Genomic DNA, 15,457 nt, shown 5'->3' with positions numbered 1-15,457 from the left:
GCAGTGGGCCATTCAGTAACATGTGAACAGGAGTGGGTGATTCAGTAACATGGGAACAGTAATGGGCCATTCAGTAACATGGGAACAGGAGTGGGCCATTCAGCAACATGGGAACAGGAGTGGGCCATTCAGCAACATGGGAACAGGAGTGGGCCATTCAGTAACATGGGAACAGAAATAGGCCATTCGCTATCATGGGAACAGGAGTGGGCCATTCAGTAATATGGGAACAGGAGTGGGCCACTCAGTAACGTCGGAGCAGGAGTGGGCCATTCAGTAACATGGGAACAGGAGTAGGCCATTCAGAAACATGGGAATAGGAGTAGGCCATTCAGTAATATGGGAACAGGAATAGGCCATTCAGTAACTTGGGAACAGGAGTGGGCCATTCAGTAACATGGGAACAGGAGTAGGCCATTCAGAAACATGGGAACAGGAATAGGCCATTCAGTAACATGTGAACAGGAATAGGCCCTTCAGTAACATGGGAACAGGAATAGGCCATTCAGGAACTTGGGAACAGGAGTGGGCCATTCAGTAACATGGGAACAGGGGTAGGCCATTCAGAAACATGGGAACAGGAATAGGCCATTCAGTAACATGGGAACAAGAATAGGCCCTTCAGTAACATGGGAACAGAAGTAGGCCATTCAGTAACATGGGAACAGGAGAAGGCTTTTCAGTAACATGGGAACAGGAACAGGCCATTCAGTAACATGGGAGCAGAAGTGGTCCATTCAGTAACACGGGAACAGGAGTCGGCCATTCAGTAACATGTGAACATGAGTGGGCCATTCATTAACATAGGAACAGGATAGGCCATTCAGTAACATGGGAACAGGAATGGGCCATTCAGTAACATAGGAACAGGAGTAGGCCATTCAGTAACATGGGAACAGGAGTGGGCCATTCAGTAACAGGGGAACAAGAGTGGGCCATTCAGTAACATAGGAACAGGAGTAGGCCATTCAGAAACATGGGAACAGGAGTGGGCCATTCATTAACATAGGAACAGGATAGGCCATTCAGTAACATGGGAACAGGAGTGGGCCATTCAGTAACATGGGAACAGGAGTGGGCCATTCAGTAACATAGGAACAGGAGTAGGCCATTCAGAAACATGGGAACAGGTGTGAGCCATTCAGTAAACTGGGAACTGGAGTGGGCCATTCAGTAACATGGGAACAGGAGTGGACCATTCAGCAAAATGGGAACAGGAGTAGGCCACTCAGTAACATGGGAACAGGATGAGCCATTCAGTAACATGTGAAAAGGAGAGGGCCATTCAGTAACATGGGAACAGGAGTGGACCATTCAGTAAAATGGGAACAGGAGTGGGCCATTCAGTAACATGGGAACAGGAGTGGACCATTCAGTAACAAACGAACAGGAGTGGGCCATTCAGGTACATGGGAACAGGAGTCGTGCATTCACTAACATGGGAACAGGAGTGTGCCATTCAGTAACATGGGAACAGGAGTAAGCCTTTCATTAACATGGGAAAAGGAGTTGACCACTCAGTAACAAAGGAACAGGAGTGGGCCATTCAGTAACATGGGAACAGGGGTGGGCCATTCAGTAACATGGGAAGAGGAGTGGGCCATTCAGTAACATGGGAACAGGAGTGGGCCATTCATTAACATGGGAACAGGAGTGAGCCCTTCAGTAACATGGGAAGAGGAGACAGGCATTTAGTAAAATGGGAAAAGGAGTGGGCCATTAAGTAACAAGGTTACAGGAGCAGGCCATTCAATAATATGGGAACATGCGTGTGCCATTCAGTTACATGGGAACAGGAGTGGGCCATTCAGTAACATGGGAAGAGGAGTGGGCCATTCGGTAACATGGGAACAGGAGTGAGCCATTCAATAACATGGGAACAGGAGTGGGCCATTGAGTAACATGGGAACAGGAGTAGACCATTCAGTGACATGTGAACAGGAGTGAGCCATTCAGTAACATGGAAGGGAGTTGACCATTCAGTAACATAGCAACAGGAGTGAGCCATTCAGTAACATGTGAACAGGAGAGGGCCATTCATTGACATGGGAACAGCAGTGGACCATTAACTAAAATGGGAACAGCAGTGGGCCATTCAGTAACATGGGAACAGAAGTGGACCATTCACTAAAATGGGAACAGAAGTAGGCCATTCAGTAACAATGGAACAGGAGTGAGCCATTCAGTAAAATGGGAACAGGAGTGGTCCATTCAGTAACATGGGAACAGGAGTGGGTCATTCAGCAACATGGGAACAGGAGTGGGCCATTCAGTAACATCGGAACAGGAGTCGCCCATTCAATAACATGGGAACAGGAGTGTGCCATTCAGGTACATGTGAACAGGAGTGGGCCCTTCAGTAACATGGGAAGAGGTAGAGGGCCATTTAGTAACATGGGAACAGGAGTGGGCAATTCAGTAACATGGGAACAGGAGTCGACCATTCGGTAACATGGGAACAGAAGTGGGCCATTCAGTAACATGGGAACAGGAGTAGGCGATTCAGAAACATGGGCATCGGAGTCGGCCATTCAGTAACATGGGAAAAGGAGTGGGCCATTCAGTAACAAGGGAACAGGAGTGGGCCCTTCAATAACATGGGAAAAGGAGTAGGCCATTCAGTAACATAGGAAAAGAATTGGGCCATTCAGTAACAAGGGAACAGGAGTGGCCCATTCAATAACATGGGAACAGAATTGGGCCATTAAGTAACATGGGAACAGGAGTGGGCCATTCAGTAACATGGGAACAGGAGTCGGCCATTCAATAACATGGGAACAGGAGTGGGCAATTCAGTAACATGGGAACCGGAGTGGGCCATTCAGTTGCATGGGAACAGGAGCAGGCCATTCAATAATATGGGAACAGAAGTGTGCCATTCAGTAACATGGGTTCAGGAGTGGGCCATTCAGTAACAGGGGAACAGGAGTGGGCCATTCAGTAACATGGGAACAGGAGTTGGCCATTCAGTAACAAGGGAACAGGTGTGAGCCATTCAGTAAACTGGGAACTGGAGTGGGCCATTCAGTAACATGGGAACAGGAGTGGACCATTCAGCAAAATGGGAACAGGAGTAGGCCACTCAGTAACATGGGAACAGGATGAGCCATTCAGTAACATGTGAAAAGGAGAGGGCCATTCATTGACATGGGAACAGCAGTGGACCATTAACTAAAATGGGAACAGCAGTTGGCCATTCAGTAACATGGCAACAGGAGTGAGCCATTCAGTAAAATGGGAACAGGAGTGGGCCATTCAGTAACATGGGAACAGGAGTGGACCATTCAGTAACAAACAAACAGGAGTGGGCCATTCAGGTACATGGGAACAGGAGTCGGCCCTTCAATAAGTTGGGAACAGGAGTGAGCCATTCAGTAACATGGGAACAGGAGTAGGCCATTCAGTAAAATGGGAAAAGAATTGGGCCATTCAGTAACAAGGGAACAGGAGTCGCCCGTTCACTAACATAGGAACAGGAGTGTGCCATTCAGTAACATGGGAACAGCAGTAAGCCTTTCAGTAACATGGGAAAAGGAGTGGGCCATTCAGGAACATGGGAACAGGAGTGGGACATTCATTAACATGGGAACAGGAGTGGGCCCTTCAGTAACATGGGAAGATGAGACAGGCATTTAGTAACATGGGAAAAGGAGTGGGCCATTAAGTAACAAGGGTACAGGAGCAGGCCATTCAATAATATGGGAACATTCGTGTGCCATTCAGTAACATGGGAACTGGAGTGGGCCATTCAGTAACATGGGAAGAGGAGTGGGCCATTCGGTAACATGGGAAGAGGAGTGGGCCATTCGGTAACATGGGAACAGGAGTGAGCCATTCAATAACATGGGAACAGGAGTGGGCCATTCAGTAACACGGGAACAGGAGTGGGCCATTCAGTAACATGGGAACAGGAGTAGGCCATTCAGTAACATGGGAAGAGGAGTGGGCCATTCGGTAACATGGGAACAGGAGTGAGCCATTCAATAACATGGGAACAAGATTGGGCCATTCAGTAACATGCGAACCGGAGTGGGCCATTCAATTACATGGGAAAAGGAGCAGGCGATTCAATAATATGGGAACAGAAGTGTGCCATTCAGTAACATGGGTTCAGGAGTGGCCCATTCAGTAACACGGCAACAGAATGGGCCATTCAGTCACATGGGAACAGGAGTACGCCATTCAGTAACAAGGGAACAGGTGTGAGCCATTCAGTAAAATGGGAACTGGAGTGGGCTATTCAGTAACATGGGAACAGGAGTGGACCATTCAGCAAAATGGGAACAGGAGTGAGCCATTCAGTAAAATGGGAACAGGAATGGGCCATTCAGTAACATGGGAACAGGAGTGGACCATTCAGCAAAATGGGAACATGAGTAGGCCATTCAGTAACATGGGAACAGGAGTGGTCCATTCAGTAACATGGGAACAGGAGTAAGCCATTCAGTAACATGGGAAAAGGAGTGGACCACTCAGTAACAAAGGAACAGGAGTGGGCCATTCAGTAACATGGGAACAGGAGTGGGCCATCCAGTAACATTGGAACAGGAGTGGGCCGTTCAGTAACATGGGAACAGGAGTGGGCCATTCATTAGCATGGGAACAGGAGTGGGCCCTTCAGTAACATGGGAAGAGGAGACAGGCATTTCATAACATGGGAGCAGAAGTGGGCGATTCCGTAACATTGGAACAGGAATCGTCCATTCGGTAACATGGGAACAGGAGTGGGCCATTCAGTAACAGTGGAACCGGAGTAGGCGATTCAGAAACAAGTGCATAGGAGCAGGCCATTCAGTAACATGGGAACAGGAGTAGGCCATTCAGTAACATGGGAACAGGAGTAGGCCATTCAGTAACATGGAACAGGAGTAGACCATTCAGTGACATGTGAACAGGAGTGAGCCATTCAGTAACATGGGAACAGGAGTAGGCCATTAGTAACATGGGAAGAGGAGTAGGCGATTCAAAAACAAGGGCATAGGAGCAGGCCATTCAGTCACATGGGAAAAGGAGTGGGCCATTAATTAACAAGGGAACAGGAGCAGGCCATTCAATAATATGGGAACAGGCGTGTGCCATTCAGTAACATGGGAACAGGAGTGGGCCATTCAGTAACATGGGAACAGGAGTAGGCCATTCAGTAACATGGGAAGAGGAGTGGGCCATTCGGTAACATGGGAACAGGAGTGAGCCATTCAATAACATGGGAACAGGAGTGGGCCATTTAGTAACATGGGAACAGGAGTCGGCCATTCAATAACATGGGAACAGGCGTGGGCCATTCAGTAACATGGGAACCGGAGTGGGCCATTCAATAACATGGGAACAGGAGCAGGCCATTCAATAATATGGGAACAGGAGTGTGCCATTCAGTAACATGGGGACAGGAGTAGGCCATTCAGTAACATGGGAACAGGAGTGGGCCATTCAGTAACAAGGGAACAGCTGTGAGCCATTCAGTAAAATGGGAACAGGAGTAGGCCATTCAGTAACATGGGAACAGGAGTGTGCCATTCAGTAACATGGGAACAGGAGTGGGCCATTCAGTCACATGGGAACAGGAGAGGGACATTCAGTAACATGGGAACAGGAGTGGGTTAATCAGTAACATGGGAACAGGAATGGGCCATTCAGTAAAATGGGAACAGGAGTAGGCGATTCAGTAAAATGGGAACTGGAGTAGGTCATTCAGTAACATGGGAACAGGAATGGGCCATTCAGTAAAATGGGAACAGGAGTAGGCCATTCAGTAACATGGGAACAGGAGTAGACCATTCAGTAACATGGGAAGAGGAGTAGACCATTCAGTAACATAGCAACAGGAGTGAGCCATTCAGTAACATGTGAATAGGAGAGGGCCATTCATTGACATGGGAACAGCAGTGGACCATTAACTAAAATGGGAACAGCAGTAGGCCATTCAGTAACATGGGAACAGGAGTGGACCATTCACTAAAATGGGAACAGGAGTAGGCCATTCAGTAACAATGGAACAGGAGTGGTCCATTCAGTAACATGGGAACAGGAGTGGGCCATTCAGTAACATCGCAACAGGAGTCGCCCATTCAATAACATGGGAACAGGAGTGTGCCATTCAGTAACATGGGAACAGGAGTAGGCGATTCAGTAACATGGGAAAAGGAGTGGACCATTCAGTAACAAAGGAACAGGAGTGGGCCATTCAGGTACATGGGAACAGGAGTGGGCCCTTCAGTAACATGGGAAGAGGTAGAGGGCCATTTAGTAACATGGGAACAGGAGTGGGCAATTCAGTAACATGGGAACAGGAGTCGACCATTCGGTAACATGGGAACAGAAGTGGGCCATTCAGTAACATGGGAACAGGAGTAGGCGATTCAGAAACATGGGCATCGGAGTCGGCCATTCAGTAACATGGGAAAAGGAGTGGGCCATTCAGTAACAAGGGAACAGGAGTGGGCCCTTCAATAACATGGGAACAGGAGTGGGCCATTCAGTAACATGGGAACAGAAGTCGGTCATTCAACAACATGGGAACAGGAGTGGGCCATTCAGTAACATGGGAACAGGAGTAGGCGATTCAGTAACATGGGAAAAGGAGTGGACCATTCAGTAACAAAGGAACAGGAGTGGGCCATTCAGAAACATGTGAATAGGAGAGGGCCATTCATTGACATGGGAACAGCAGTGGACCATTAACTAAAATGGGAACAGCAGTAGGCCATTCAGTAACATGGGAACAGGAGTGGACCATTCACTAAAATGGGAACAGGAGTAGGCCATTCAGTAACAATGGAACAGGAGTGAGCCATTCAGTAAAATGGGAACAGGAGTGGTCCATTCAGTAACATGGGAACAGGAGTGGATCATTCAGCAACATGGGAACAGGAGTGGGCCATTCAGTAACATCGCAACAGGAGTCGCCCATTCAATAACATGGGAACAGGAGTGTGCCATTCAGTAACATGGGAACAGGAGTAGGCGATTCAGTAACATGGGAAAAGGAGTGGACCATTCAGTAACAAAGGAACAGGAGTGGGCCATTCAGGTACATGGGAACAGGAGTGGGCCCTTCAGTAACATGGGAAGAGGTAGAGGGCCATTTAGTAACATGGGAACAGGAGTGGGCAATTCAGTAACATGGGAACAGGAGTCGACCATTCGGTAACATGGGAACAGAAGTGGGCCATTCAGTAACATGGGAACAGGAGTAGGCGATTCAGAAACATGGGCATCGGAGTAGGCCATTCAGTAACATGGGAAAAGGAGTGGGCCATTCAGTAACAAGGGAACAGGAGTGGGCCCTTCAATAACATGGGAACAGGAGTGGGCCATTCAGTAACATGGGAAAAGGAGTAGGCCATTCAGTAAAATAGGAAATGAATTGGGCCATTCAGTAACAAGGGAACAGGAGTGGCCCATTCAATAACATGGGAACAGGATTGGGCCATTCAGTAACATGGGAACAGGAGTGGGCCATTCAGTAACATGGGAACAGGAGTGGGCCATTCAATAACATGCGAACAGGAGTGGGCCATTCAGTAACATGGGAACAGGAGTCGGCCATTCAATAACATGGGAACAGGAGTGGACCATTCAGTAACATGGGAACCGAGTGGGCCATTCAGTTACATGGGAACAGGAGCAGGCCATTCAATAATATGGGAACAGAAGTGTGCCATTCAGTAACATGGGTTCAGGAGTGAGCCTTTCAGTAACAGGGAAACAGGAGTGGGCCATTCAGTAACATGGGAACAGGAGTTGGCCATTCAGTAACAAGGGAACAGGTGTGAGCCATTCAGTAAACTGGGAACTGGAGTGGGCCATTCAGTAACATGGGAACAGGAGTGGACCATTCAGCAAAATGGGAACAGGAGTAGGCCACTCAGTAACATGGGAACAGGATGAGCCATTCAGTAACATGTGAAAAGGAGAGGGCCATTCGGACATGGGAACAGCAGTGGACCATTAACTAAAATGGGAACAGCAGTCGGCCATTCAGTAACATGGGAACAGGAGTGAGCCATTCAGTAAAATGGGAACAGGAGTGGGCCATTCAGTAACATGGGAACAGGAGGGGACCATTCAGTAACAAAGGAACAGGAGTGTGCCATTCAGTAACATGGGAACAGGGGTGGGCCATTCAGTAACATGGGAAGAGGAGTGGGCCATTCAGTAACATGGGAACAGGAGTGGGCCATTCATTAACATGGGAACAGGAGTGAGCCCTTCAGTAACATGGGAAGAGGAGACAGGCATTTAGTAACATGGGAAAAGGAGTGGGCCATTAAGTAACAAGTGTACAGGAGCAGGCCATTCAATAATATGGGAACATGCGTGTGCCATTCAGTAACATGGGAACAGGAGTGGGCCATTCAGTAACATGGGAAGAGGAGTGGGCCATTCGGTAACATGGGAACAGGAGTGAGCCACTCAATAACATGGGAACAGGAGTGGGCCATTGAGTAACACAGGAACAGGAGTAGACCATTCAGTGACATGTGAACAGGAGTGAGCCATTCAGTAACATGGAAGGGAGTTGACCATTCAGTAACATAGCAACAGGAGTGAGCCATTCAGTAACATGTGAACAGGAGAGGGCCATTCATTGACATGGGAACAGCAGTGGACCATTAACTAAAATGGGAACAGCAGTGGGCCATTCAGTAACATGGGAACAGGAGTGGACCATTCACTAAAATGGGAACAGGAGTAGGCCATTCAGTAACAATGGAACAGGAGTGAGCCATTCAGTAAAATGGGAACAGGAGTGGTCCATTCAGTAACATGGGAACAGGAGTGGGTCATTCAGCAACATGGGAACAGGAGTGGGCCATTCAGTAACATCGGAACAGGAGTCGCCCATTCAATAACATGGGAACAGGAGTGTGCCATTCAGTAACATGGGAAGAGGTAGAAGGCCATTTAGTAACATGGGAACAGGAGTGGGCAATTCAGTAACATGGGAACAGGAGTCGAGCATTCGGTAACATGGGAACAGAAGTGGGCCATTCAGTAACATGGGAACAGGAGTAGGCGATTCAGAAACATGGGCATCGGAGTAGGCCATTCAGTAACATGGGAAAAGGAGTGGGCCATTCAGTAACATGGGAAAAGGAGTAGGCCATTCAGTAACATAGGAAAAGAATTATGCCATTCAGTAACAAGGGAACAGGAGTGGCCCATTCAATAACATGGGAACAGGATTGGGCCATTAAGTAACATGGGAACAGGAGTGGGCCATTCAGTAACATGGGAACAGGAGTCGGCCATTCAATAACATGGGAACAGGAGTGGGCAATTCAGTAACATGGGAACCGGAGTGGGCCATTCAGTTGCATGGGAACAGGAGCAGGCCATTCAATAATATGGGAACAGAAGTGTGCCATTCAGTAACATGGGTTCAGGAGTGGGCCATTCAGTAACAGGGGAACAGGAGTGGGCCATTCAGTAACATGGGAACAGGAGTTGGCCATTCAGTAACAAGGGAACAGGTGTGAGCCATTCAGTAAACTGGGAACTGGAGTGGGCCATTCAGTAACATGGGAACAGGATGAGCCATTCAGTAACATGTGAAAAGGAGAGGGCCATTCATTGACATGGGAACAGCAGTGGACCATTAACTAAAATGGGAACAGCAGTCGGCCATTCAGTAACATGGCAACAGGAGTGAGCCATTCAGTAAAATGGGAACAGGAGTGGGCCATTCAGTAACATGGGAACAGGAGTGGACCATTCAGTAACAAACGAACAGGAGTGGGCCATTCAGGTACATGGGAACAGGAGTCGGCCCTTCAATAAGTTGGGAACAGGAGTGAGCCATTCAGTAACATGGGAACAGGAGTAGGCCATTCAGTAAAATGGGAAAAGAATTGGGCCATTCAGTAACAAGGGAACAGGAGTCGCCCATTCACTAACATAGGAACAGGAGTGTGCCATTCAGTAACATGGGAACAGCAGTAAGCCTTTCAGTAACATGGGAAAAGGAGTGGACCACTCAGTAACAAAGGAACAGGAGTGGGCCATTCAGTAACATGGGAACAGGGATGGGCCATTCAGTAACATGGGAAGAGGAGTGGGCCATTCAGGAACATGGGAACAGGAGTGGGACATTCATTAACATGGGAACAGGAGTGGGCCCTTCAGTAACATGGGAAGACGAGACAGGCATTTAGTAACATGGGAAAAGGAGTGGGCCATTAAGTAACAAGGGTACAGGAGCAGGCCATTCAATAATATGGGAACATGCGTGTGCCATTCAGTAACATGGGAACTGGAGTGGGCCATTCAGTAACATGGGAAGAGGAGTGGGCCATTCGGTAACATGGGAACAGGAGTGAGCCATTCGGTAACATGGGAACAGGAGTGGGCCATTGAGTAACACGGGAACAGGAGTGGGCCATTCAGTAACATGGGAACAGGAGTAGGCCATTCAGTAACATGGGAAGAGGAGTGGGCCATTCGGTAACATGGGAACAGGAGTGAGCCATTCAATAACATGGGAACAAGATTGGGCCATTCAGTAACATGCGAACCGGAGTGGGCCATTCAATTACATGGGAAAAGGAGCAGGCGATTCAATAATATGGGAACAGAAGTGTGCCATTCAGTAACATGGGTTCAGGAGTGGCCCATTCAGTAACACGGCAACAGAATGGGCCATTCAGTCACATGGGAACAGGAGTACGCCATTCAGTAACAAGGGAACAGGTGTGAGCCATTCAGTAAAATGGGAACTGGAGTGGGCTATTCAGTAACATGGGAACAGGAGTGGACCATTCAGCAAAATGGGAACAGGAGTGAGCCATTCAGTAAAATGGGAACAGGAATGGGCCATTCAGTAACATGGGAACAGGAGTGGACCATTCAGCAAAATGGGAACATGAGTAGGCCATTCAGTAACATGGGAACAGGAGTGGGCCATTCAGTAACATGGGAACAGGAGTAAGCCATTCAGTAACATGGGAAAAGGAGTGGACCACTCAGTAACAAAGGAACAGGAGTGGGCCATTCAGTAACATGGGAACAGGAGTGGGCCATCAAGTAACATGGGAACAGGAGTGGGCCGTTCAGTAACATGGGAACAGGAGTGGGCCATTCATTAGCATGGGAACAGGAGTGGGCCCTTCAGTAACATGGGAAGAGGAGACAGGCATTTCATAACATGGGAGCAGAAGTGGGCGATTCCGTAAGATTGGAACAGGAATCGACCATTCGGTAACATGGGAACAGGAGTGGGCCATTCAGTAACAGTGGAACCGGAGTAGGCGATTCAGAAACAAGTGCTTAGGAGCAGGCCATTCAGTAACATGGGAACAGGAATGGGCCATTTAGTAACATGGGAACAGGAGTCGGCCATTCAATAACATGGGAACAGGCGTGGGCCATTCAGTAACATGGGAAGAGGAGTGGGCCATTCGGTAACATGGGAACAGGAGTGAGCCATTCAATAACATGGGAACAGGAGTGGGCCATTTAGTAACATGGGAACAGGAGTCGGCCATTCAATAACATGGGAACAGGCGTGGGCCATTCAGTAACATGGGAACCGGAGTGGGCCATTCAATAACATGGGAACAGGAGCAGGCCATTCAATAATATGGGAACAGGAGTGTGCCATTCAGTAACATGGGAACAGGAGTAGGCCATTCAGTAACATGGGAACAGGAGTGGGCCATTCAGTAACAAGGGAACAGGTGTGAGCCATTCAGTAAAATGGGAACAGGAGTAGGCCATTCAGTAACATGGGAACAGGAGTGTGCCATTCAGTAACATGGGAACAGGAGTGGGCCATTCAGTCAAATGGGAACAGGAGAGGGACATTCAGTAACATGGAAACAGGAGTGGGTTAATCAGTAACATGGGAACAGGAATGGGCCATTCAGTAAAATGGGAACTGGAGTAGGTCATTCAGTAACATGGGAACAGGAATGGGCCATTCAGTAAAATGGGAACAGGAGTAGGCCATTCAGTAACATGGGAACAGGAGTAGGCCATTCAGTAACATGGGAAGAGGAGTAGACCATTCAGTAACATAGCAACAGGAGTGAGCCATTCAGTAACATGTGAATAGGAGAGGGCCATTCATTGACATGGGAACAGCAGTGGACCATTAACTAAAATGGGAACAGCAGTAGGCCATTCAGCAACAATGGAACAGGAGTGAGCCATTCAGTAAAATGGGAACAGGAGTGGTCCATTCAGTAACATGGGAACAGGAGTGGGTCATTCAGCAACATGGGAACAGGAGTGGGCCATTCAGTAACATCGCAACAGGAGTCGTCCATTCAATAACATGGGAACAGGAGTGTGCCATTCAGTAACATGGGAACAGGAGTAGGCGATTCAGTAACATGGGAAAAGGAGTGGACCATTCAGTAACAAAGGAACAGGAGTGGGCCATTCAGGTACATGGGAACAGGAGTGGCCCTTCAGTAACATGGGAAGAGGTAGAGGGCCATTTAGTAACATGGGAACAGGAGTGGGCAATTCAGTAACATGGGAACAGGATTCGACCATTCGGTAACATGGGAACAGAAGTGGGCCATTCAGTAACATGGGAACAGGAGTAGGCGATTCAGAAACATGGGCATCGGAGTAGGCCATTCAGTAACATGGGAAAAGGAGTGGGCCATTCAGTAACAAGGGAACAGGAGTGGGCCCTTCAATAACATGGGAACAGGAGTGGGCCATTCAGTTACATGGGAAAAGGAGTAGGCCATTCAGTAAAATAGGAAAAGAATTGGGCCATTCAGTAACAAGGGAACAGGAGTGGCCCATTCAATAACATGGGAACAGGAGTGGGCCATTCAGTAACATGGGAACAGGAGTGGGCCATTCAATAACATGGGAACAGGAGTGGGCCATTCAGTAACATGGGAACAGGAGTCGGCCATTCAATAACATGGGAACAGGAGTGGGCCATTCAGTAACATGGGAACCGGAGTGGGCCATTCAGTTACATGGGAACAGGAGCAGGCCATTCAATAATATGGGAACAGAAGTGTGCCATTCAGTAACATGGGTTCAGGAGTGGGCCATTCAGTAACAGGGGAACAGGAGTGGGCCATTCAGTAACATGTGAACAGGAGTTGGCCATTCAGTAACAAGGGAACAGGTGTGAGCCATTCAGTAAACTGGGAACTGGAGTGGGCCATTCAGTAACATGGGAACAGGAGTGGACCATTCAGCAAAATGGGAACAGGAGTAGGCCACTCAGTAACATGGGAACAGGATGAGCCATTCAGTAACATGTGAAAAGGAGAGGGCCATTCGGACATGGGAACAGCAGTGGACCATTAACTAAAATGGGAACAGCAGTCGGCCATTCAGTAACATGGGAACAGGAGTGAGCCATTCAGTAAAATGGGAACAGGAGTGGGCCATTCAGTAACATGGGAACAGGAGTGGACCATTCAGTAACAAACGGACAGGAGTGGGCCATTCAGGTACATGGGAACAGGAGTCGTGCATTCACTAACATGGGAACAGGAGTGTGCCATTCAGTAACATGGGAACAGTAGTAAGCCTTTCAGTAACATGGGAAAAGGAGTTGACCACTCAGTAACAAAGGAACAGGAGTGGGCCATTCAGTAACATGGGAACAGGGGTGGGCCATTCAGTAACATGGGAAGAGGAGTGGGCCATTCAGTAACATGGGAACAGGAGTGGGCCATTCATTAAGATGGGAACAGGAGTGAGGCCTTCAGTAACATGGGAAGAGGAGACAGGCATTTAGTAACATGGGAAAAGGAGTGGGCCATTAAGTAACAAGGGTACAGGAGCAGGCCATTCAATAATATGGGAACATGCGTGTGCCATTCAGTAACATGGGAACAGGAGTGGGCCATTCAGTAACATGGGAAGAGGAGTGGGCCATTCGGTAACATGGGAACAGGAGTGAGCCATTCAATAACATGGGAACAGGAGTGGGCCATTGAGTAACACGGGAACAGGAGTGGGCCATTCAGTAACATGCGAACAGGAGTAGGCCATTCAGTAACATGGGAAGAGGAGTGGGCCATTCGGTAACATGGGAACAGGAGTGACCCATTCAATAACATGGGAACAAGAGTGGGCCATTCAGTAACATGCGAACCGGAGTGGGCCATTCAATTACATGGGAAAAGGAGCAGGCGATTCAATAATATGGGAACAGAAGTGTGCCATTCAGTAACATGGGTTCAGGAGTGGGCCATTCAGTCACATGGGAACAGGAGTAGGCCATTCAGTAACAAGGGAACAGGTGTGAGCCATTCAGTAAATGGGAACTGGAGTGGGCCATTCAGTAACATGGGAACAGGAGTGGACCATTCAGCAAAATGGGAACAGGAGTGAGCCATTCAGTAAAATGGGAACAGGAGTGGGCCATTCAGTAACATGGGAACAGGAGTGGAACATTCAGCAAAATGGGAACATGAGTAGGCCATTCAGTAACATGGGAACAGGAGTGGGCCATTCAGTAACATGGGAACAGGAGTAAGCCATTCAGTAACATGGGAAAAGGAGTGGACCACTCAGTAACAAAGGAACAGGAGTGGGCCATTCAGTAACATGGGAACAGGAGTCGGCCATCCAGTAACATGGGAACAGGAGTGGGCCGTTCAGTAACATGGGAACAGGAGTGGGCCATTCATTAGCATGGGAACAGGAGTGGGCCCTTCAGTAACATGGGAAGAGGAGACAGGCATTTCGTAACATGGGAGCAGAAGTGGGCGATTCCGTAACATTGGAACAGGAATCGACCATTCGGTAACATGGGAACAGGAGTGGGCGATTCAGTAACAGTGGAACCGGAGTAGGCGATTCAGAAACAAGTGTATAGGATCAGGCCATTCAGTAACATGGGAAAAGGAGTGGACCACTCAGTAACATAGGAACAGGAGTAGGCCATTCAGTAACATGGGAACAGGAGTGGGCCATTCAGTAACATAGGAACAGGAGTAGGCCATTCAGAAACATGGAAACAGGAGTGGGCCATTCAGTAACATGGGAACAGGAGTGGGCCATTCAGTAACATGGGAACAGGAGTAGGCGGTTCAGAAACAAGGGGATAGGAGCAGGCCATTCAGTATCATGGGAAAAGGAGTGGGCCATTAAGTAACAAGGGAACAGGAGCGGGCCATTTAATAATATGGGAACAGGCATGTGCCATTCAGTAACATGGGAACAGGAGTGGGCCATTCAGTAACATGGGAACAGGAGTAGGCCATTCAGTAAAATGGGAACAGGAGTGGGGCATTCAGCAACATGGGAACAGGAGTGGGCCATTCAGTAACATCGGAACAGGAGTTGCCCATTCAATAACATGGGAACAGGAGTGTGCCATTCAGTAACATGGGAACAGGAGTAGGCCATTCAGTAACATGGGAAAAGGAGTGGACCATTCAGTAACAAAGGAACAGGAGTGGGCCATTCAGGTATATGGGAACAAGAGTGGGCCATTCAGTAACATGGGAAAAGGAGTGGGAGATTCAGT

Source organism: Pristiophorus japonicus, chromosome 9 (assembly GCF_044704955.1).
Source record: "Pristiophorus japonicus isolate sPriJap1 chromosome 9, sPriJap1.hap1, whole genome shotgun sequence".
Lineage (NCBI taxonomy): Eukaryota > Metazoa > Chordata > Chondrichthyes > Pristiophoridae > Pristiophorus > Pristiophorus japonicus.
The sequence above is the reverse complement of the archived record's forward strand: the minus strand, read 5'-3'. Positions refer to the sequence as shown.